The sequence below is a fragment of the Cydia pomonella genome, chromosome 27 (assembly GCF_033807575.1).
Source record: "Cydia pomonella isolate Wapato2018A chromosome 27, ilCydPomo1, whole genome shotgun sequence".
In the NCBI taxonomy this organism is placed as follows: domain Eukaryota; kingdom Metazoa; phylum Arthropoda; class Insecta; order Lepidoptera; family Tortricidae; genus Cydia; species Cydia pomonella.
In genome coordinates this window covers 3583456-3606716 of record NC_084729.1, presented here as the reverse complement: position 1 = coordinate 3606716, position 23261 = coordinate 3583456, and the positions used below count along the sequence as shown (strand labels likewise).

At 37.2% G+C, this 23261-nt stretch overlaps 1 protein-coding gene across 1 annotated transcript in view; it reads right to left on the bottom strand.

Moving 5' to 3' along the window:
- LOC133532766 (oxysterol-binding protein-related protein 8) overlaps positions 1–23261 on the bottom strand; it is a 99859-nt gene that overhangs the window by 76101 nt on the left and 497 nt on the right. The window lies entirely within an intron of this gene.

Sequence of the window (23261 nt, the reverse complement as noted above, 5' to 3'; positions counted from 1 at the left end):
CTGCCGGTGAGTAAGGTTGCCAGAGCTCAGCGAGCGGGGGGTCGGTTTAGGGTCGGCAACGCGCATGTAACTTCTCTGGAGTCGCAGGCGTACATAGGCTACGGAGACTGCTTACCATCAGGCGGGCCGTATGCTTGTTTGCCACCGACGTAGTATTAAAAAAAAGATACCATATTTTTTTTACTCTCCCATAGAAAATGTCAAGGTCAGACAGCCAAAATGTATGAAACACATTTTTTCGCGATTTCAGAGTTGGCCCCATAGTAAAATTTGTTTAGTATGACCTATGTATTCACTCCGTAAATGATTGCAGATGACTAAACACCCTGTATATATCCAATTATAAGTTTTTGGTAAAAAAATAATAATTCTTGGTACAAGCTTTTATCGCTGACTGTACTTTTCTTTGCACAGGCAACTAATGCTCATCGAGATAATTCTAAAAACCCAAAACACCAGATTGCGTTGTTTTATCACAGAGTTCCTATGGACACCTGCTATCTCCATCATCAGATCAGCTGGATGGTACTATAATATTGCATTGTCACCCGACTTACATATGTGTGCAAAGTCGAGAAGTGGGTCAAATTTAACTTGCAAGATTTGACCCGTACAAATATACAGAGGTACATTGCAAGTTAAATAAAAGCTTGTAACAAGTTTTTGGCAAAAATTTCATTTTTTTTTTGGTAAAAACTTTTAACGCTGACTGTACTTTTTTTCCACAGGCAACTAATACTCATCAAAACAATTCTAAAAACCCCAAAGAAAAATTAGGTTGCTTTGTTTTATCGCAGAGTTCCTGTGGCTACCTCCTGTCTCCATCATCAGATCAGCTTGATGGTACCATAATATTGCATAGTCATAAGTCACCCGACTTACATATGTATGCAAATTTTCAACTTCATTGTATGTCGGGTAGTGGGTCAAATGTAACTTGCAAGATTTGACCCGTATGAACATACATAGGTACATTGTAAGTTAAAAAGCTTGTAAAAATAAGCGAGGGTCGTATCGGTCTGGAAATCGCCGGAGGGTTTTTTTTGACAGAAAATTTTCCAGTAGGTTTTTGTCCCCAATAAATGTTACGGAGTGTAGTTTTTTGTATGAGATGAAATTTGGCAAACCTTCAGTTTGGTCTCTTGTAACTCGGTAAGGGACCACGTTTGAGCACCGTAAGTGAGGATTGGCAGTATGCACATGTCGACGAGCCTCCGCTTAAGAGCTGGAAGGTCTCCCTTCAGTAGCTCCTCGAGAGACTAATAGCTCTTCCAAGCGTTTTGGATCCGTCTTTCCACTTCTTTGTCCTGTCTTTGGTTGAAAGAGACTATTTATATATACACCGTGTTTTTATTGAATTCCGTTAACTTCGGGGTATCAGTAAGAACGTCAGGGGAAACTAAATGGCATAGTTAATGAAAAAAAAAAACTTTTTTTGATTTTTTTTAATTGTTATTATGTTTATAAAAAGTAATCAAATGTTGCATATAGCGTTGTGGTAACACGGGCATTACATTTAACTCAACCAAATAATTGAAAACTGTGACATATCACTGTCATTTTGAACATCAATCGTCCGAAATAATATTTACGGTTAGTAGCAAATGTGTTATCTCATACTAAACACTAATCAATATGTAAACAGGCCCTAAGGCAAGTGTACACGCTCGTAAGGACCTTATAAGATAAAAATTGAATATTGATTATCTCCCAAATGGAGTTAATTAGAATACCGGTGTCTTTGAGAAAGTTACTTAATTTAAGCTCAGGGGTGCACCGTTGAAATTAACGGAAATCAAAAAAACACTGTGTATACTCGTCGGCATAGCGCAGGATCTGTCCGTCTACCTCAATGACACGTTTGAAATTTATTTGATAAAATACATAAATACAAAAGTGACAGAGTGGTCCAAAACAAGACGGCGAAAAGAATTTCAATCTAAATATCAGAACAAAGCCTCTATTATCAAGACATAAGTGCATGTTGAGATAGTTTTGAGCACCTTGGCCGCTACCATATATCTGATGGCGATTGTACGCATAAAATGTAAACAATGAGTCATTTAATAAATGCCTTATCACCGGAAATACGATATCGCCATATTTCTTTATCGTACAATTGTGCGAAAGATAAAGTGACACATTAAATATAGTAAAACCTGAGATATTTTTTTTTCTAACATACACAATAAACAAATTGTACAGCCTTGAAATTCTAAAAGGTGAAAACAAACTTATTAAGGAAGGGCGAGGTTTTTTTTCAAGGTACTGAGGTTGTAGGTACCAATTGAGAATACAAACCCTCGCTAATCCGGTGATCCCGATAATCCGCACGGTCTTGACGCGGGCGCTGTGCGCGCTTATTCCAAATTCTAAGTAATTAATTACTAAATTCCATGTAACATGATATTATGTAAAAAAACTTATGTTCTGATGTCAATACCATGTATGTTGTGGGTATGAATAAAGAATTTGTCTATGTATCTGTAAAATTTTTGAAGGAATCATGATCTAATTTTTGAAGGAATTATGATAATGACGACGATCTGACGAATGCTCGACTTCAAAGTCTGGAGCATCGTCGCAAAGTTGCCAGCCTAACGATCTTTTATAGGATACATTTCGGAGAGTGTGCTGAGGAATTGCACAACCTTATTCCTCCGTCCCCATTTCACCATCGGACTACCACACAATCGGCACTCCGGCACCGCTTCATGGTAGGTATTCCACAAATACGCACGAAGCGTTTCGCTTCAACATTCCTTATGCGAACTGCCAAGGAGTGGAATGCCCTGCCCGAGTCTGTGTTTCCGCTTGAGTACAATCTGAATCTCTTCAAGGCTAGAGTAAATAGGTATCTCATAGGTAAGCGTGCTCCACCGTAGACCGCATCATCACTTACCATCAGGTGTGGTAGTGGTCAAACACCTGCCTATCCTCCATAAAATAAAATAAAATACTACTTTGACGACCTATCTGGCCTAGTCGGTAGTGACCCTGCCTGTGAAACCGATGGTCCCGGCTTCAAATCCTCCTAGACTACTCGTAGACTAGGTCTTTGAAAATACAAATACTGTTTATGAAATGATAACACAAATGGAACCTCAATTACTGGCCGCGTAGCCAACGTGCAAATCGCTTACACTTCTGTCGCTGTCGCACTATGGAAGAGTGATAGAGACACAAAGCTTTTCTTTGTCGTAGCGATAGCTTGCCTAGGCCGGCTGATCATCATTGACTGTAGTTAGGCTACGTCGAAGCTTGGAGGATTTAACAACTGGAGTCGCCTTTAAGAGCTTACCCCTCCGTCGAAAAGCTCGGCCAATGGTCATATGTATTGTATGGACTGACGTTTATCTGACATGGCTATTTGTATGTTACGTGACGTGCCCCTCCCCCGCAAAAATCGGCAGACTGTTTTGTACAGAAAATTACAGACAAGACGTCTCCAGTTTTTAAATCCTCTAAGCGCCGAAGTGTAAAAAACATAAGCGTTTTCTAAAAAAGGATTTACACCACCTGAATAAGTACAGAAAGATCGCTCACGATGGTATAAATAATATTGCAATCGCATCAGTAGAGCCGGAGCAACCAACAACTTTCGGAGCAGCCCTCGTGTATGGGAAATGCACACTTGCGTTAAGAGGCCGTTATCGATTTTAGTCGCAAAAATGTCATAGATTTAGTCGATGAAATTGTACACCTTTTGTTAACTATTAGAAATAACAAGTATTGGTTTCTATTAGCACATCTTGTTATCTTTCATTTTAATAAAACAATTTTTTTGAAAACAGATTCACTTAATTAGTAATGTTTGTTTTTCTTATGGAAGTTTAGGTAAACGCGCGTAAAGCAGTGCAGCAGCGCAGCTTATTTGCAAATTTCGTAAAGTTTGCACTGCTAAAAATGGTAATTTTGTATTACACATATCCTGTACTTTAACTTTAATAAACTACATTTTTGTTATTATAAATTTGAAATAGTGTACATGAAAGTTAGACGAAATCAAATTTCTCCAAAAAATATTTCAAAACAAGTGTCAATTTCTCTGAAAATCGACTAAATTTCAACGTAATTTTGATACTTAAACAATCTACAACATTTGCTAAAACTGTTCTTATACATCATTTTGTATAATTTACTATTTAAAAATATAATATAATTAACTTTTTTTAATTTTTAAAAACTGTCCCTTCTCGTCACTTATTACCGGGGACGCACGTGTCAGATTATTATTTATTTTATAAATTGTATTATGTATGGAACTGACCTGTTTCTCTTTGATGTTCAATGTTGATCAATATTCACTATTTAAACATTAAACTCAATATCCCGTGAAGTTTACACAATTTATGATTTATGTGGGTACGATACGAAGCCACGGTTGTTTAGAGAAACATGGATAGTGGTAACTTTGAGACAGCAGTTAACCTACTCATAAGATTTGTAAACTATTTTAAAGTGATTATATTATGTATTAATATTACTTATTAGTAATTATGTATAACGAAGTTTATTGAAAAGATGTTGTGATCATTTTATTCTGCATTATTCGATAAATAGATAAGGTACATGAGAAGATACGTTTGTGACGTAACTTCTCGAACGACAAATGGCATGATCAACCAGTTGCGAGTGGCTGGTTAGCAGTGGATATAAAAGGGTCAGACCCGATTCATTTGGATCATTCTCATTGTCATTCTGCTTTGCGCTGCAGCACTGAGTTAATCGTCGCCACAGGAATATTGAAAGTTAAGTAAATACTATGTTAATGATTATTTTAATGTTTATGTACCTGATTAATTTGATGAATTAATTATTAAATTATTAATTAATTCAGCAATATATTGGTGAATTATAAAGTATTAGTTATTGTATTTATTAGTTGTTGATGATAAGGTGAATAAATAGGATTAGTAACTTTAATAAAAAGGTTTTATTTTCAATTGTATTAGTTCATTATTTAATTTATCATACTAGTAATCCAAATAGCATCTAGTGATAGTTTTAGCAGTTTCAAATAATTCTGTATCAAGGTAAATAAATAACTTGATGACAAGTTATGTCAAATTTATACAGTAACTTAGTGTTATCATGCAGTATTGTGAATTTAAGGTAATATTGACTATTAATTCTTTTTTAATTGCTTGTTTACATAGCAGTGGGGTTTGCTTTTATCTGCTCGGGCATCTATTTTAACTTAGTATTCTCACACACGCTTGCGACCTCATTATTAAAAGGCAAGATGAAAAAACGTGCTAATAGAAACTTGTTATTTAGATATTACGTAACAAAAGGTGTACAATTTCAACGACTAAATCTATCAATTTTACATTTTTGGTCTAAAATCGTTACCGGGCTCTTAATCTATATAAGAATGAGAACTACCAACCTGTCATAATTTTTTAGAGCAGAGCCCAACTGGGGAAGTACCTCCACCTTACAGAAAACCGTACCTGCCGGTAAGGTTGCCAAAGTTCAATGAGGGTGCGGAGTGTTACGGTTGGCAACGTGCATCTCCCTCTGGAGTTGCAGGTGTAAATAGGTTACGGAGACTGCTTACCATCAGGCGGGCCGTATGTTTGTTTGCCACCGACGTCGTATAAAAAAAATTACATAAACAAGCGTGACAGAGTGGTCCAAAACAATATAACGAAAAGAAATTCGACCCCCGTACCATTTTCCGGAAACACGCAGCACTATAAAGGCCTTTATGGCGTAATGGTAATCTTTTTGAAACATTAACTTACGCCATTAACTCGTAGCCGAGGACACTGAAGCTTTCATTTGCTAAAAGGTTTTGTAAGCCGTGACATTATGACGTGATTTTTAAGTTATGGATTATGTATTGTACCTTAATCGGCGGGGCGATATAGTTTGTAAAAATGGGCCAATCACTATTTTCAGTATATTACATATTTATTTTGGTACGTCATTAAATACAAACCCCCTTATTTATAAACGTGTACTAAAGTTACGATGCCGCTAATAATCGTTTGTCCCTTTATGACGTGTATATATATAGTCCTCCTCATCGTTTTCGATGACGGCGACCCTAAATAAACACATTATGGACGTTGTCTAGCATGAGCCCTAATGTGGTTGGCCAGGCCGAACTTGCTCTAAAACACTCTATTGCACGCGTGACAATAAAGTTGGCCAGCTGCGTTGAACGTGTACACGTAGGAGGGCTTAGGTCCCTCTTACCGTAACTGGCGTTTTATGTCTAGGCTAGTGAGGCGGTTATCTTCGAATGTTTTGACACCGTTATGGATGGTAGAACGCCAGGAAGACCTCCTTCCAGCAAGCTCCTCCAAGTCGATGGCGCAAGCGCTCAGATGCCGTTTGAGCACGTCCTAGTAACGCAGGTGCTGACCACCGTGCTTCCGCTTACCCACCGCCAACTCAGAGTAGAGCACAGCTTTAGGCAAGCGGCGGTCATCCATTCGAAGGATTTATGACGTATTGGTATGATGGAAAGGGACAAACGATTATTAGCGGCATCGTAACTTTAGTACACGTTTATGAATAATGGGGTAAGTAGTTACATATTTTAAATGATTAATCTTTTCTATACCAATATAAGTTGCTGAAAGAGACTAACTGGCCCAAGTAAATATACTCGTCAACATAGTGTATAGTCTGCCCGTCTACCGCAACCGTACTACGTTTCTTGCTATTAGTCATCACTTGAGTTTTGATTCGATTCATTCTAAGTCCAACTTGAAGGCTTGCGTTGCCGATTAATTTAATAAAATTAAGGTATAAAAATAATAATGATTAAAAATACATTAAATAATTCAAACACAAATTACAAAGCTACAAACATAATTAATTATTATACAGATAAAAAATATATAATAATAATTCAGCCTATATACGTCCCACTGCTGGGCACAGGCCTCCTCTCATGCGCGAGAGGGCTCGGGCTATAGTCCCCACGCTAGCCCAATGCGGATTGGGGACTTCACATACACCTTTGAATTTCTTTCGCAGATGTATGCAGGTTTCCTCACGATGTTTTCCTTCACCGAAAAGCTGGTGGTAAACATCAAATGATATTTCGTACATAAGTTCCGAAAAACTCATTGGTACGAGCCAGGATTTGAACCCGCGACCTCCGGATTGAAAGTCGAACGTCATATCCACTCGGCCACCACCGCTTTATACAGATAAATTAAATAATTATTAGCGGCACTAGGTAGACATCATTACTTTGTTTGGCCAGTGATGATTTCTACCCAGTATTTTGTCCTGGGGCAGTCCAAGCGCTCAGCGAACATGCTCAGGATGGTGAAGCTGCCGCGTCAGAGTACGCTATTCAGCAGCTAGTTAAGCAGTGACGCTATTCTCTTTCTTCTGACGGCATGAAAGCCATCAGTGCGTGCCTGTGCGAACATACCCATCACACACATTCGAGTATGAAAGGTTAAAAAGTGTAAAAAGAATACCGATTAATTTCCTCAAATTGGTCATCAGAGCGATAAAAAGACAACTACGTTACATACAGTGAAAAATCTTATCTTCCGTGGCATATTAACCTCTAGATCTTGACCTGTCGACTTATATTTTGATAACTATATACTGCTCTCCCAAATTGTCACAGTCAAAACTTAATTTAGGCCTACAGGCAAGAAACTAGTATATTATAGGTCCACGGTGTTTTTAGGGTTCGGTACCCAAAGGGTAAAACGGGAACCTATTACTCAGACTCCGCAGTCCGTCCGTCTGTCACCAGGCTGTATCTCATGAACCGTGATATTTTATTTCTGTTACCGCTATATCAACAAATACTAAAAAACAGAAAAAAAAATTTTGGGGCCTCCCATACAACCAACGTAATTTTTTTGCCGTTTTCATGCGCGAGTCCGACTCGCACTTGTCCGGTTTTTTAAAATCCGTTAAGAAACCTGAATTTCAATGACATTCCGAATATAGATCGTCCGACATAGTACCTACTTAGTAGCAAATGCGTAAACAGGCCATAAGGCTTGTAGGGGTCTTATCAGAAAAAAAAAATGATAATCTCCAAAATGGAGTTCATTAGAATACCGGTTTCTTTGATAAAGTTACTTAATTTAAGCTACGGAATGCACCCTTGAAATTAACGGACTTTAAATAAAAGTCTGTGTCATATGGACCGTTTTTAGAAATCAAAATTTTACTGAGAGCTTTGTCTATTATATTTTCCATCGCTGCCTACAGGAGGATAATCGACGATGTTTACATTTTTTGTCTTATTTTTATTACAAACGACTAGGAGTAAGGTGCAAACCGGTAACATATATTTGTCGTCGAAGGCAATACAAAAAATGTCGATTAAACACATTTTTTATTATTATTAAAAACGTCGCTTCCTCTTGTACAGTCGTTGACAAACACCTATACTAGCCAACGTTCCAAGAATATATTTACGTGCCTCTAAGCCACTGAGAATAAGGTCGTGTAAATATATTTTTGGAACGTCGGCTAGTAACAGTAGTTTATGTGACTGCTACATAATGAAGTGCATTAAAATACGAGTGTGGGTTTATGAAACGAATACGAAATATCATTTGATATTTACCAGTCGCTTTTCGGTGAAGGAAAACATCGTGAGGAAACCGGACTGATCCCAATAAGGCTTAGTTTACCCTCTGGGTTAGAAGGTCCGATGGCAGTCGCTTTCGTAAAAATTAGTGCCTACGCCAATTCTCGGGATTAGTTGCCAAGCGGACCCCAGGCTCCCATGAGCCGTGGCAAAATGCCGGGACAACGCGAGGAAGAAGAAGAAGAGGTCAATTCAAATTCCTTTGTTTCTCAGATGTTTTAAATTTTAATGTAATTAAAATATCGGGTAGGTATCGATAACGTAAAGTGAACTACAGATGAAGGTTTGTTAATATAGGCCATTAGTTTAGCGCTTCTGAACATATAATAGGGAAGTTATATGATATGGAAGTAGATAAAGATGTTTATGAACTCGACCGTACAATATATTGTAGTTATAACTGTTTAGTGTATTAGATTTTCTTTCTTACTTTTTTTGTTATCTAATGTGGTGCTGTTTGTAGGTGGTTTTGAAATAAACGTTTTTCTATTCTATTCTATTCAATAACACTACACCGTCACGTATATTTGGGACAGGAAACAAAATGGCGAACAATTCAGACACATTTATCAGATCTGTAAAATGTTGTAGAGAAAATAGGAATCAATCTATTTTTAACTGCGAGCTTTGTTTTTTATGTTTGCATGTTCCCGGAATTCTTGACGACGGCTAGACCAATCCATACTAATATTATAAATGACAAAGTAACTGTCTAGTCCGTCTGTCTGTTACGTCACAGAATAAATAATAGTTCTACCGTACAGAAAGAAAACTTCCTACAAAACCGAAGTTTCACTGCGATTCAGGGTTGAATCACGTTGTCCCTTTGTAATGTATGGCACTATCCCTTTCGGCTATCTGGGGGCACGGCAGTGCCCCCACCAAGTCGAGCAAAAAAGCACGGCCGTACCATCCTTTTCTCGAAGCAATTCAGACCATTTTCGACCCCCTGTAACTTCGTTGTGGATAAAACTGAATTTTCAGTAACCATGCAGGCATTGTAAAGACACGGTATATTTCAAATTTCATTCAATTTGAACCAGTATTTTAAGAATTATAACGGGTCAAATTTCTTAATTTTGTCACTCACTGACTCACCGATCATCAAAATTCTAAGGCACTTCTAGCAGACCTAGAAGCTTCAAATTTGGAATATAAGTAGTGTTTGGTGTATGAATCAAGGAAAAACTAAAAAATCTAGAAAAGACCGCAAAGAAAATTAAGCCCATACAGCCAAGTCTTCAGTTAAATTTTTCAATATTGGCTTTATTCGTAACGATGTTTTATGTTTTATTTATACATATATACAATAAGTAGAAGGTGCCGAAAAGGAAAAAAGTAGAACTGTCTACAAAATACAAAAAGAAATGAGATCCCATCAAAAACAATACTTGTCAAAAAAACCAAGTCTCGCAACTCAGTTGTTCTGCGGTAAAAAGTTGTGAGATCCATGTAATACCAAGTCGGTTATTAATTTATTCAGTCTCTACTTAAGCGACTTTCTGTCTTAATACGTCCAGTCTCTAAGACCACGATCGTGGTCCATAACAATTGAAAATCAATTGTGTCTGGAATCTCCGTACTCGAAGCATTAAGTTGTTACGTAATAATTAACAGCATCTTATAGTGACGCATATCAATATTAAAATTCTTTAATGTTTTATATAAATATATTGAGACTTGGCCATCGCACTAAATAATTGAATTTACATGTGTTTTCAGGCGATTGAATTTACACGTGTTTTCAGGCGATGGCCAAGTCTCAATATATTTATATAAGACATTAAAGAATTTTAATATTGATATGCGTCACTATAAGATGCTGTTAATTATTACGTAACAGCTTAATGCTTCGAGTACGGAGATTCCAGACACAATTGATTTTCAATTGTTATGGACCACGATCGTGGTCTTAGAGACTGGACGTATTAAGACAGAAAGTCGCTTAAGTAGAGACTGAATAAATTAATAACCGACTTGGTATTACATGGATCTCACAACTTTTTACCGCAGAACAACTGAGTTGCGAGACTTGGTTTTTTTGACAAGTATTGTTTTTGATGGGATTTAGGGTTGTCAAAATTCAAGTGATTATCTTATCTGTGGTTGTGCACGCAAAGGAACGTCAAGTTTTGCCAACCCTAATTATTGCTCGTGGCAATGCTGAGCCGAACGAAGCCGAGGACGCCCGAACTCTGCAAATTTCCCCTCACTGGTTACGTCTTTACGCTTAAACCGCTCAACCGATTTAGATGAAATTTTGTATGGAAATAGATTGAAGCCCAAAGAAGGCCATAGGATAGTTTTTATCATCATCATATCACATCGTGGTCAAAAGCTAGTTTGAAAAATATTTTTGTTTGCAAGATGGACATATTTGCATCGTGTGAGAATCTTATGATGGCGTCCTGGGTAAAACCAGGAAACTTACTATATTGCCTAAATACACCTAGATTGATTTAGTATTTTTTATAGTTATTCTTGCATTATACATATTTTGCTCTTAGGTTAGGCTAGCTATGTTATTGACAGATTGGTGGCCGCTTTCGGATGAAAGAAGCGCCTGGCGTCCGTTGGTTCGTTGGGTGGATGACATTCTAAAAATTGCAGGAAACTTCTGGATGCGACTAGCCCAAGACCGGGATAAGTGGCGTACACGAAGAGGGGCCTATGCTCAGCAGTGAGCGACTGGAGGCTAAAATAATGATGATGATGGGCTATGTAGTTCCATGGATATATAATAATAAATTCAGCCTATATACATCCCACTGCTGGGCACAGGCCTCCTCTCATGCAAGGGCTCGGGCTATAGTCCCCACGCTATTCCAATGCGGAATGGGGACTTCACATACACCTTTGAATTTCTTCGCAGATGTATGCAGGTTTCCTCACGATGTTTTCCTTCACCGAAAAAGATGGTGGTAAATATCAAATGACATTTCGTACATAAGTTCCGAAAAACTTATTGGTACGAGCCAGGATTTGAACCCTCGACCTCCGCATTGAAAGTCGAACGTCATATCCAATCGGCCACCACTGCTTTCATTGCTTCCATGGATATAAAAAATAAAATATTACCTATGGAGATTCTGTTCCTTGCCTCTACCTTCCATACATCAAACATCTTGCGCGGCATTACAATATTTGACGTTGTCAACAAGCGCGCAGTACAGTTGAGTCGCTCGCGGCACGATTCCCATGGGCATAGAGAAACAAGTAAGCTTTAGAGTGTTCACTCCAAACAACTGGCTATTAGCCCGAAAACTTGACATAATGAAGGCATGATGACTATGAGGGCTGAGCGGGGGCGTAATTAGGGGCGCCAGGGAATTGACCGACAGGGTGATACATTCTGCCCCCAAACAACAATACACATGAGACAATATTCCTTGTGCTCAACGATGTGCACTGAGGAAGATCTCCTGAGGGCTACACCCAGAGGGCTACAAGTTGCAAAGCATTGGCAGACAAAAATTTAGTTTTAAGAAGTTAGATCCCTTTACACGAAGAAGAAAAGTCTATAAGGCAGCGGTTCCTAACGTGGGGGTAATTACCCCCGTGAGGGTAAAACTGATATTTCACGGGGGTAATGCTTAAGTAAAGATAACTAAGATTAGACTTATAAGAAAGACTATTGACGATTACTGGGAGGAGGGGTAAAATCAGGATCCCTAGTTAGTCTTAGGGGTGACAGGACCGAAAAGGTTAGGAACCACTGCTATAAGGTATTTGTAATGTGCCTTGATGAATCAAATGTTAAATAAATAAAAATAAATGTCTAGCTTTCGGGCATATAGCCAGTTTTATGGAATGTAGGGTAATTTTTGAGGTCTAGTCAGATTTCTAGTTATTCTAGCTAGTTCGTTGTTTCAGCCCGATTTAATCGCGTGGCTGGCCACCTGATTGACTGGGCTAGCTCGCGTGCAAGCTAAGTCGACTTTATTCAGAACCTTTCATGTTCAGTGGCGCACGAATTCTTTTCTTTTTTGATGGAGTACGATTGTTCAGTTTTGAAAGAAATAAAATAGGCACGAATTTTTGTTACTAGATCTCGAAATTAGATTCGCAAGCTTAAAAAATGTAAAAACAAAAAATATTTTCGTTGCGACATTATCATAGCGTACTCGCAATGGTTTCAAGGGTCATACATAGTAATGGCTCTTAAGTCATTTATGCCAATTTCGACCATTTTGAACATTTACCAAAAAAAACGAAACGACAGACTAAGGGCCAACACACAACATATATATCACTCCCCAAAGCCTTGGCAGACTAACAGCGTTGCAATTTGCCTCGTTTGCGAATAGCAACAATATGCTGAGACAGGGTCTTTTCCCTACTGCACACATTGCTGGACCCAAGTGTGTAATTTTAATGTGTACATAATTTATATCTGTTGTTTTTTTTTTGTTGTTCTTATCATTATCTTTCTATCTTATTTCTTTCATCTTCTTGTTCTGTGTATGTGCGCTTTATGGAATAAATGTCATTTCTTTCTTTCTTCTTTCTTTCAACACACGATACGACGTCGTATCATGGGTATGTGTTATGGCCCTAACTAACCGAACCTGCTCACAAAATTTCATGAGAATCAGTTGAGAATTGGGTACTTGACACATGTTGAGTATTATAACAAAATTTAGTTAAATGGATAGAAAATGAGCCATCCATTATAAAAAAGTGGAAATTAAAAATTATATTGAGATTATAAAAAATTACACAAAAAAATCTTTTGTCTTTCAAAAATAGAAAAGAAAATGGTACCATTCGATTCCTTACATTTTATTGAAAAATAAATTGTATGCCAACTATACACATAAACGCAATATTTCAGGGTCAAAATGGTGGACAGACTTTTGTAAAGTGACGTCACATCACATTATCATTTTGTTAGAGGCGTTTCAATCGTCGAGTGCGAGCGTCAGACTCTAATTTCTGACCTTTGTGTTGCTTAAATGCCGTGAGTCCTATATAGACATTTGATCCTCAGGAAAATCAAGACCGATTGACATTATTTTCAAAAAACTGTCAAGTAGCCAATTGCGACCTGTACCCGTACCATGAGTCACTGACAGTCTCAAAACTGACATATACGCTAAAGAGAACGTAATTTACTTTCTATACATCTCGCTCGCACTTATATGCGAGTACGAGCGAGATGTAAGTTACGTTCTCGATAGCGATTACGTTAGTGCCGAACTGGTGGTAGCCACACTGTAGAGAACATCCGGACATACGAAAGGAAATTGTCCGAGTTAAAACGGGGACCTTCGCTAACTAGGGAATGCAAAAACCGGAGGTTTTTCAAAACCGGTTTTACCAAAATAAAAACCGAAACCGGTTTTTTCAATTTCTAAAAACCCGGTTTTGGGTTTCCGTCAAAAAACCGGTTTTAACCGGTTTTTTCGGTTTCGGTTAAAACCGGTTTGCATTCCCTATCGCTAACGCTCCGGTCAATAGGTGCGATAGTAACTGTCTGCCTGTAACCTCTTCACGCATCGATGAACTGATTTAGATGAAATTTAGTATGGAGATAGTTTGAGGCCCGGAGAAGGACATAGGATAGTTTTTAGGGTTCCGTACCCAAAGGGTAAGCGACCCTATTACTAAGACTCCGCTGTCCGTCCGTCTGTCTGTCACCAGGCTGTATCTCATGAACCGTGATAGCTAGACAGTTGAAATTTTCACAGATGATGTATTTCTGTTGCCGCTATAACAACAAATACTAAAAAGTACGGAACGCTCGGTGGGCGAGTCCGACTCGCACTTGTCCGGTTTTTTATCAATCATCATCATTATACACAGACAATGTCACGGGCAGAAACTAGTAAGATTACACGCTGTTTTTTTTTTAAGTCTGTAATTTCAAGGATGCATTACTGAGTTTAAATTAAGCGACTTTCTCAAAGAAACCGGTATTCTAATTAACTCCATTTTGGAGGTATCAATGATTTATTTTTATCTGCTAAGGCCCCTACGAGCGTGTACGCTTGCGTTAGGGCCTTTTTACATGTTTAGTATGACTAGTATGAGATTATAAATTTGCTAGTAAACTCTCGGGCGACCCGGGGGAGAGATCGCTCTTTAGCGACAAGACCGACTGTTGTCTGCCTCTGTCACTAATCAATTGTATTTCTTTAAGCTGTATCTTTTACTGAGGTGTGCCAATAAAGAGTATTCTATCAAGTCAAGTCAAGTCAAAGTCAAAATATTCTTTATTCAAATAGGCCTAGCAACAAGCACTTTCAAATCGTCAAATTTTACAAATATCATCTTAATCTAAATATCAGAGCAATTTATTGATGCAGTTATTATTGTTCTAAAAAAAACATTGAACTATTATAGATATGGTAAACTTAATAATAAGAATTTCACAAAAAGATCGTCAAACATCAAAATTGTATAAAAATACTAGTCTAGAACCTTTCTAGAATAAAATCTAAATGTCAAAAAATACGGTATATATATACATTGAATTATCAATTTCATCATTAATAACATAACAATAAATAATTCATTCTTTACAATCACACTTAATCCCACGGTGTTTCATCATTCATGTAGTCTTGTGTGCTATAATAGGCTTTAGAGATAAGCTTACGTTTTACATAATTTTTAAATTTACTAACAGACAATTCAGTTATAATATTAGGAAGTTTATTGTAAAATCTTATCTACCTATCTATCTATCTATCTCGGGCGATCTATGGAAGGTAGAGGCAAGGAACAAAATCTCCATATACCAAAAAGTGTCCGACAAAAAACCATAAATAGGTGGCGCTACAATACCTAGAATACTTGAGAAAAAAATCTAATCATAAACAGCGCACTTCACTCCGTCAATAACGCCTAGGTTCTTAACTACTCTAGCGCTACTGGAGAGATTTGGAACCATTATTTTATAGCTGACAGCTGGACACTTTTGCAACAATTCTGCCTAAGGAGTTTCTGTTCCTTGCCTCTACCTTCCATAGGGCGATCGATATTCGAAATGTCATTGGTATGTCATAGTTTTCAATTGTTTGGTGGATTTACATATAGGTAATGTCCGTGTAAAAATAACGCCATTAATTACTTTTGACGAAAAAAATAATATGTCATTCAGTTTCCTTAAATATACTTAGCTACCACGAAGTTAACGGAGTTAACAAAAACACCGCGTAAAGGTTTCTGCCTTGTTACTGCAGCGCTTCAGAGATGTTATATACAAGGTGGCCAAAAAATATGGGCATTCCCGTTGCCAGGGAGGTTTGGGGATTATACTGAGCAACTTTTACTATGGGACCAACCCCGAAATTGTTATTTATTTTTATTTTATTTAAACTTTATTGAACACATAAAGAAAAATGTACAAATGGCGAACTTAATGCCAAAAGGCATTCTCTACCAGTCAACCATTGGGTCAAACAGAGACATTTGTGTATGTTGGTTCAGGAAAAAATAATAACAAATAATAAGGAAAAAATTAAACGTGAAGTCAAATAATATTAAAAATATATAAATAGTTAAATACTATTGAAATTGTTGTATTTAATATTGTTTTTTTTTATTAAAGTCTTTCATTAAGAAATATAGCAATATATAGATTATTTAATTGATTATGCCAAATTTTAGTAACAAGAAAAATTAGACTAAGTATATACCTTAAAAAGCTAAAACCCGTTCTGATGTCGATTTTTAATAAAAAACGGCCGGACCCGTGTTTTAACCTCGAATTCCGTATTTTCTGTGCATTTGTCCCGTAAAACAGGAAATCAGATCTGGTTACTCTATTCACTACCCACTAGGCCAGACAGATCGTCAAAAGTCTGACGTAATAAATAAAATATCATCAACATTTATTACAAGCATGTGCATTTTCTACAAACGTGACTTCGTACGAGGTGTGATGTGATGTCAGTTATCAAAGGTCATTCTAAAACCAGATATACTTGATTTTCCCAATTTTTAGGTTCATATATTTGTTGTCTATTAGTGTATTGATTTATTATATATGTATAATAAAAGGTTTAACCTTATTGTTAAGCACAAATCAGTTTTAAAATACGCAAATTATTAATAGGCATAGAGAAATAAGTTAACATACGAGTAGAGTGCTCATTAAATACAAAGACACAAACCCATTTAGTTTTTTTTTATGCTACGTCGGTGGCAATCAAGGATACGGCCCGCCTGATGGTAAGCAGTCTCCGTAGCCTATGGACGACTGCAACTACAGGGGTATTACATTTGCCGACCCTAAGACTCCGACCCTCGTTAAGCTCTGGCAACCTTGCTCACCGGCAGGAACACAACACTGTGAGTAAGTAAGTAAATAAGTAAATATTCTTTATTGCACCACAAAGAAAACAAATTTAAAAAACAGATTTACAATGTAAAGAAAGGTAGCAACAGGCGGTAGTAAGGTTATTTGGCTGCGGTTTTCTGTAAGGTACTTCCTCAGTTAGACCTGGAATGATATCCGCTGTGCTGTGCCCGACCACACAAAGCGAGATGACATTCACAGTGCCCATACCTTATGACGACCGGTTTGGCCCAGTGGGTAGTGACCCTGCCTACGAAGCCGATGGTCCCGGGTTCAAATCCTGGTAAGGGCATTTATTCGTGTGATGAGCATGGATATTTGTTCCTCAGCCATGGGTGTTTTCTATGTATTTAAGTATTTATAAATATGTATATATTATATATATCGTTGTCTAAGTACCCTCAACACAAGCCTTATAGAGGGACTACTGATGGACGGGAGGGATACTGTGGGACTTAGTCAATTTGTGTAATAATGTCCTATAATATTTATTTATTTATTTATATTTATTATACCTCTCTTATAATAAATTTAATCGATTCATCTGTACTGTAACCTAGTCTTTAAAAGTTTAAGAATGTATATGCAATTGACGGCCTGATAATATTTGTTTAAAATATGCAATACAGATACACTTTTTAGTAGTAATTTGTAAACAAAGATGGAGCTGCTAATATACCAGGGTGCCTAGCCAAGGTGACAATAGTTTGCTCTACGCTACGATGACGAAAAGCATTCTGTCTCTCTATCACTCTTCCATATCAGTGGGACAGTAACAGTTGCGTTTCGTTCGCTACGAAGCGTAAACGATTGGCATGTTGGCTACGCACCGAGAAACATCTAACATTACGTACCCGTCAGATCTTACGTCTACGTAACAAGGTCTAAATTCGCTTATATAATTATGAGCGCGCTAATGTCTTCAAGGCTGAGTGTAAACAGTAAACAATTTTTGATGTTTACTGCTGATGCTGTTATAACGGATTATTTAGGTAAACAAGCTTATCGTTAACTTGTCTAATATACACGTTAAATTGTTTAGGACGAGAATAACGTAGAAGAATTTCGGACATTCCCTGGAACACTGCGCACGGTAAGAATAAAGTTAGTTATGGGGTGTCTGTGAACCTAGCATATAAAGTAAGTAAGTAAGTTTTTTTGAGAGTTCTAGTAGCATCCCTAATAGTTCTCTAGTTCTAGATAGTTTTTTTTCATAGTTATACTTATTTACGCGAAAACAAAATTGATAATGAGATGCTAACTTCCCATTTTGACACACTAGCATCCCAGCCGTTATCCACTCCACAGCCTCAAAAAAGCATTTAAATGCAAGCTAGTAACATTTCTAGACGATATATGAGTTCTAGTCACTTTAGTATATTTTAGTTACTTCCATAGCATTATGTCATATGGTATTTTACTGTGGGGTGGTGCTTCAGAGATAAATACCATTTTTGTTCTGCAGAAGAGGGCTATTCGAGCAATATATAAAATGAACCATAGAGACTCACAGAGAGATAAATTTAAGGAAATTGACATCATGACAGTGCACTGTCAATACATTTATGAGAATATTCTGTATGTGCATAAAAATATTGCCGATTTTAAGAAAAATTGACATTCATAATATTAATACTAGAAATAAACATAAGCTCGCCGAGTCGCCGTGCCCTTCACTCGGCTCCATAAAATTAAAAAATCATTCATGGGTAATTGTGTGAGATTTTATAATAAACTTCCAAACCATATTACTGAGTTATCAATTAATAAAATTAAGAAACATGTAAAGCGTAAACTTATTTCTAAAGCTTATTATGCCACACAAGACTACATGAATGATAAAACAACGTGGGATTAATTGTGATTCGAAATGATTAATTATTTATTATATTTGAATAATGATGATGAAATGGATATTCCAATGCATGTATTTCCTTTGTTGTTTTTATTATATTTGTTTGACATTTAGAATTTATTCTAGAAACAATCTAGACTAGTATTTTTTATACATATTTTTTTTGTATGACTATATTTTGTGAAATATTTAGTATTAAATTTGATCTATGAATTATATTCATTAGTATTATATATGGAATAATATTTACAACATCAATAAATTGCTCTGATAATTAGATTAAGATAATTATATGTAATACTGTCTTACTATTCATAAGTGCTTGTTCCTAGGCCTACATGAATAAAGTATATTTGAATTGAATTGAATTGAATAGTCAAAACTGTAAATAATATTTTTTCCATATATGTTAGAGATACGAACATCGAAAAAAAATGTAGACAGTTCGACTCCATCGATATTAACATTAAAATTAAAGACAATACCCATCCTCATCCTCATTCAGTGTGAGTACACAACTGTTAACATATTTTCGTCCTGCAATGATTTTGTGTAACGATATCTATTATCAGAAAAGCTCGTCTTATAGATATTTAAATTTGAATAAGTCCATAATTATTATTATTAAAGCTTTATTTGTTCTACAGTCCGATTATTGTTATTTATTTTTATTTCTCTAACTTTTGTTTGGGGATGACTGCAGATCCCATCTGCTGGGTGAAAGCCTCCTCACTTTTTCTCCACTCATCCCTGTCTTGGGCTTTTTTGGAGCCAGTCTTTTCCTGCGACGGAGGAGAGGTCGTCTATCCACTTCTTATTGGGCCTCCTTCGGAGCCTCCATCCTGCCGGTCCGGTCCATTTGTTGCTACTAATGTCCATCTTTTTTGTCCATAATTATCTACTATAAAACTCGGCTTGATACCCTGATACTCGTAGTTAAAACGCAACACTAAGCCAATCAAGTGTGTTTTATTAATTAGGTAATTAAGTTAAAAATTAGCAAAAACATTAGTTTTTATTAAAAAAACGATGATTTTTTATTATTATTTATTAGCCTATTTGTGTGTCCCACTGCTGGGCAAAGGCCTCCCCTCTAGCTTTCCAATCCTCCCTGTGCTGAGCAAGGTCCCGCCAGTCCCGCTGAAATGCATCCAAGTCGTCCCGCCATCTCTTTCTCGGTCTGCCTCTACCACGACTACACCGGGGATGCCAGCTAGTGGCTACTTTATGATGAAATATTAATATAAAAATATTAAATTATTTAAAAGAAAATGCTTTGGATGTTTATACTGCCATTTTAGGCCGAAATCACTCAATGAGAATGAGGATGAGAATGACTTTCATTTTACAAGCTTTTATTTAACTTTCAATGTAACTATGTATGTTTGTACGGGTCAAATCTTGCAAGTTAAATTTGACCCACTTCCCGGTTTCCGATGAAGCTGAAAATTTGCATACATATGTAAGTAGGGTACTATCGAGCTGATCTGATGATGGAGACAGGAGGTGGCCATAGAAATTCGGTGATAAAACAAAGCAACCTAATTGTGATTGGGGTTTATAGATTGTATCGATGAGTATTAGTTGCCTGTGGACTGTGTACTAAAAACTAAATTTTTGCGAAAACTTATTAATGTTAATATCTACTCCATAGCTCACTTTAGTCTTTCTATGAAAACTCCGAAGCCTGGTCATTATACTCGTAAGCATTCTAAACAATCAATTTGATCAAGTGATAAGTAAAATAATAGGTTTTGTTTATTAAACCGAATAATAAAATAACTATCTTATCAGAAACATGCAAAAACTACCTATGCACATTATTTTTTTTAATGATTATTGTTTTATCAGCATCACACTTCATATTTATTGATTAAATTCATTATTATGGGATCTTGGGTTATTAGGACGTCTGCTAGCTGGCGCGCGTGCACGGAGCGGGCGCGCGTGCACGGAGCGGGCGCGCGTGCACGGAGCGGGCGCGCGTGCACGGAGCGGGCGCACGCACTGCCATTGTAGATAATATCGGTTGCACGCGTTCGCGCCAGTTAACGTTGCTCATACTATTTTTCGGTAACCCGCTCAAGTTGAGCGGTTAAACGGTTCAACCGCTCCGTGCACCCGCGCGAGCTAGCGAACGCCCTGAGAGAGAAGGGCATTTCTCAAAACGGTTCGGCACGGCAAGTTACGGCATAAATACGAGTATTAAAAATCATGTTTCAGCCAAAGGTTCAGTTTCGGGCAAAAAACTGCCGAACCTTTCGTCACTGCCGAAACTGTATTTTCGGTAGTGCCCGTCCGAAGCTCCGGTTTCGGTAGTGCCCGTCCGAAGCTCCGGTTTGGGTCGGACAGTAATCGTTATTCTTACTATAGATATAAGGATGTGTTCAAATTATACCTAGATTTTTTATAACAAAAACAAGGGATTGACAGAATGTAATATCGACATACTTAACTGTTCGATATCGATACCTATCTCTATAGAAAATACTAACATTGTTAAAGATTATGACTACCGCGGAATAGTGGCAGCCTATCTTCTTTATTATATTAGGCATTATTTATGTCATATATTATAGTTTTCGATGTTATATTCAATACAGAGGAAATGTATCTGTTGATTTGCATTAATCAGTGATTTCAACTCTTTATTAAAAAAAAATATATATTTATCTTTGTTTACACTTTTGGCTAATAGGGACCGTGCGCGTTGGAAGGTCTGCCATCTTGTGGCCTGAATCGGAATCATAAACATGTACATTAACACGTCACGTGTTTTCTTGTGCATAGTAGGTTCTGCCATCTTGTGGGCTACATCGAAACAATAAACATCACATTTACGCCTCGCGCCAAAAATCTGACGGCTCCTGTTCTGCCCCCTACAGTTCATGCACGCTCCCTATAACAGACAATGTTTCATTTTGTCAATACCTCATTGCTACAAAAAGTTCTAAGTGTAGTTCCAATATATTCTCCAAGGCAGTCCTACGATTCAGACGCAAATGCGGAGCCAGTGTGATGAGCGCCTAAGATACATCTCGGTGATTAATCAAATTTAAAGCCGAGATAGATAAACTGTAAGATTTAGGAGAAACCGCATATCTCAGTAGAGATGAGAGTAGCACATTGTTATCTTAGTGAACAGATAAAGATAAAATTACTATCCAAGGATATTCTTACAAGCTTTTATTTATCTTGCTATTGTAACTGACAAGGGATTTAACACAAGGATATAATACATTCGGTAGAGACTTACTAAAAGAAAACGAACTATAGGATGTCGAACTTAAAGATGTCCTTCTGTTTTGCAGGAAAACAAGAAGATTAGAGGAGAAGAGTATAGTTATGGGACCGGGACAGCCTCCTCCAGCTTTGGAGCTGGAGGAGGCCTCAGGGAATTGGGCTGAATGAACACAGCATGCAATTAGGGTTGCCATCTCTAAAATTTGGAAACCAGGATAAGACGCGTGAAAACCCCGGATTTTAGAGTCCAGAACCCGGACATATCCACAGGTTTTTTAAAACAGGTTGTGCGTGTGTCATGGGTGGCCTAAGGCTTCAAATTTTTAAACAAATGAAGTCCTCCCCGACGCTCCCCGGACACCCTCTAAACTAGGACAAATCCGGGGAAATCCTAACGGATGGCAACCCTACATGCAATCAACAGACCACCTGTTTCCAGCCGGCCGTCCTTACATCTACATCTACAAGGGATTTAACTGCCTATGTAGCTTTGGTGATAATGCAATATTGAACTGATGATGAAAATTGCAATAGAAACTCCTCAATCAAAATGACTCATTGGAATCATCTTGATGCTCTTCATAAGAAGTACATAACTGCCTAATGAAAAAATTACTGCAATTTTCCCAACTACAGACAAAAACTTACTGTAGCTTAAATACCATATGTAACAAAATCATGTTCATTCCAACTATAATTTGCCTTCCTGCTTGAGACACATTATAGACATGGTCTCTTCAGAATCTTTTAAAGCAGTATTTACTGCATTTTCAGGTTTTAATTAGACTTCCTGGGCAGTATCCGCATGCCAACCTGTATTGTACCTATTTGAGCATCTGTGCAGGTTTTCCCTAATGTATTTCAGGCAATTCCAAAAGGTAAAAACACTAAAAAAGTCTCTTACTATAAGAGAATACCTACACAGACCACCACTAGTGCGGATAGGTCCAAATATTTAAAGGGCCATATGTGACATTATTTATGAAAAGGGACCTTTTTGTTGATGGTGCTTACACCAGATCATTGTTAATAATGACATAAGCAACATTGACAAAAAGGTCCCTTTTCATAGATATGTCACATACATAGTGTAAAACATTGTATGATACATGTCCGAATAGGTGATTCGCAACCCATGTCGATTTTAAACACTCCCTTCGGTCTAATATATTATTTAAAAGATACTAGGAGTGAATTTAGGAAGCTTTAAACTAACTAGCTACACATTTTGTTTACACTTGTGACTTGATAAAAAACCTCATAAAATA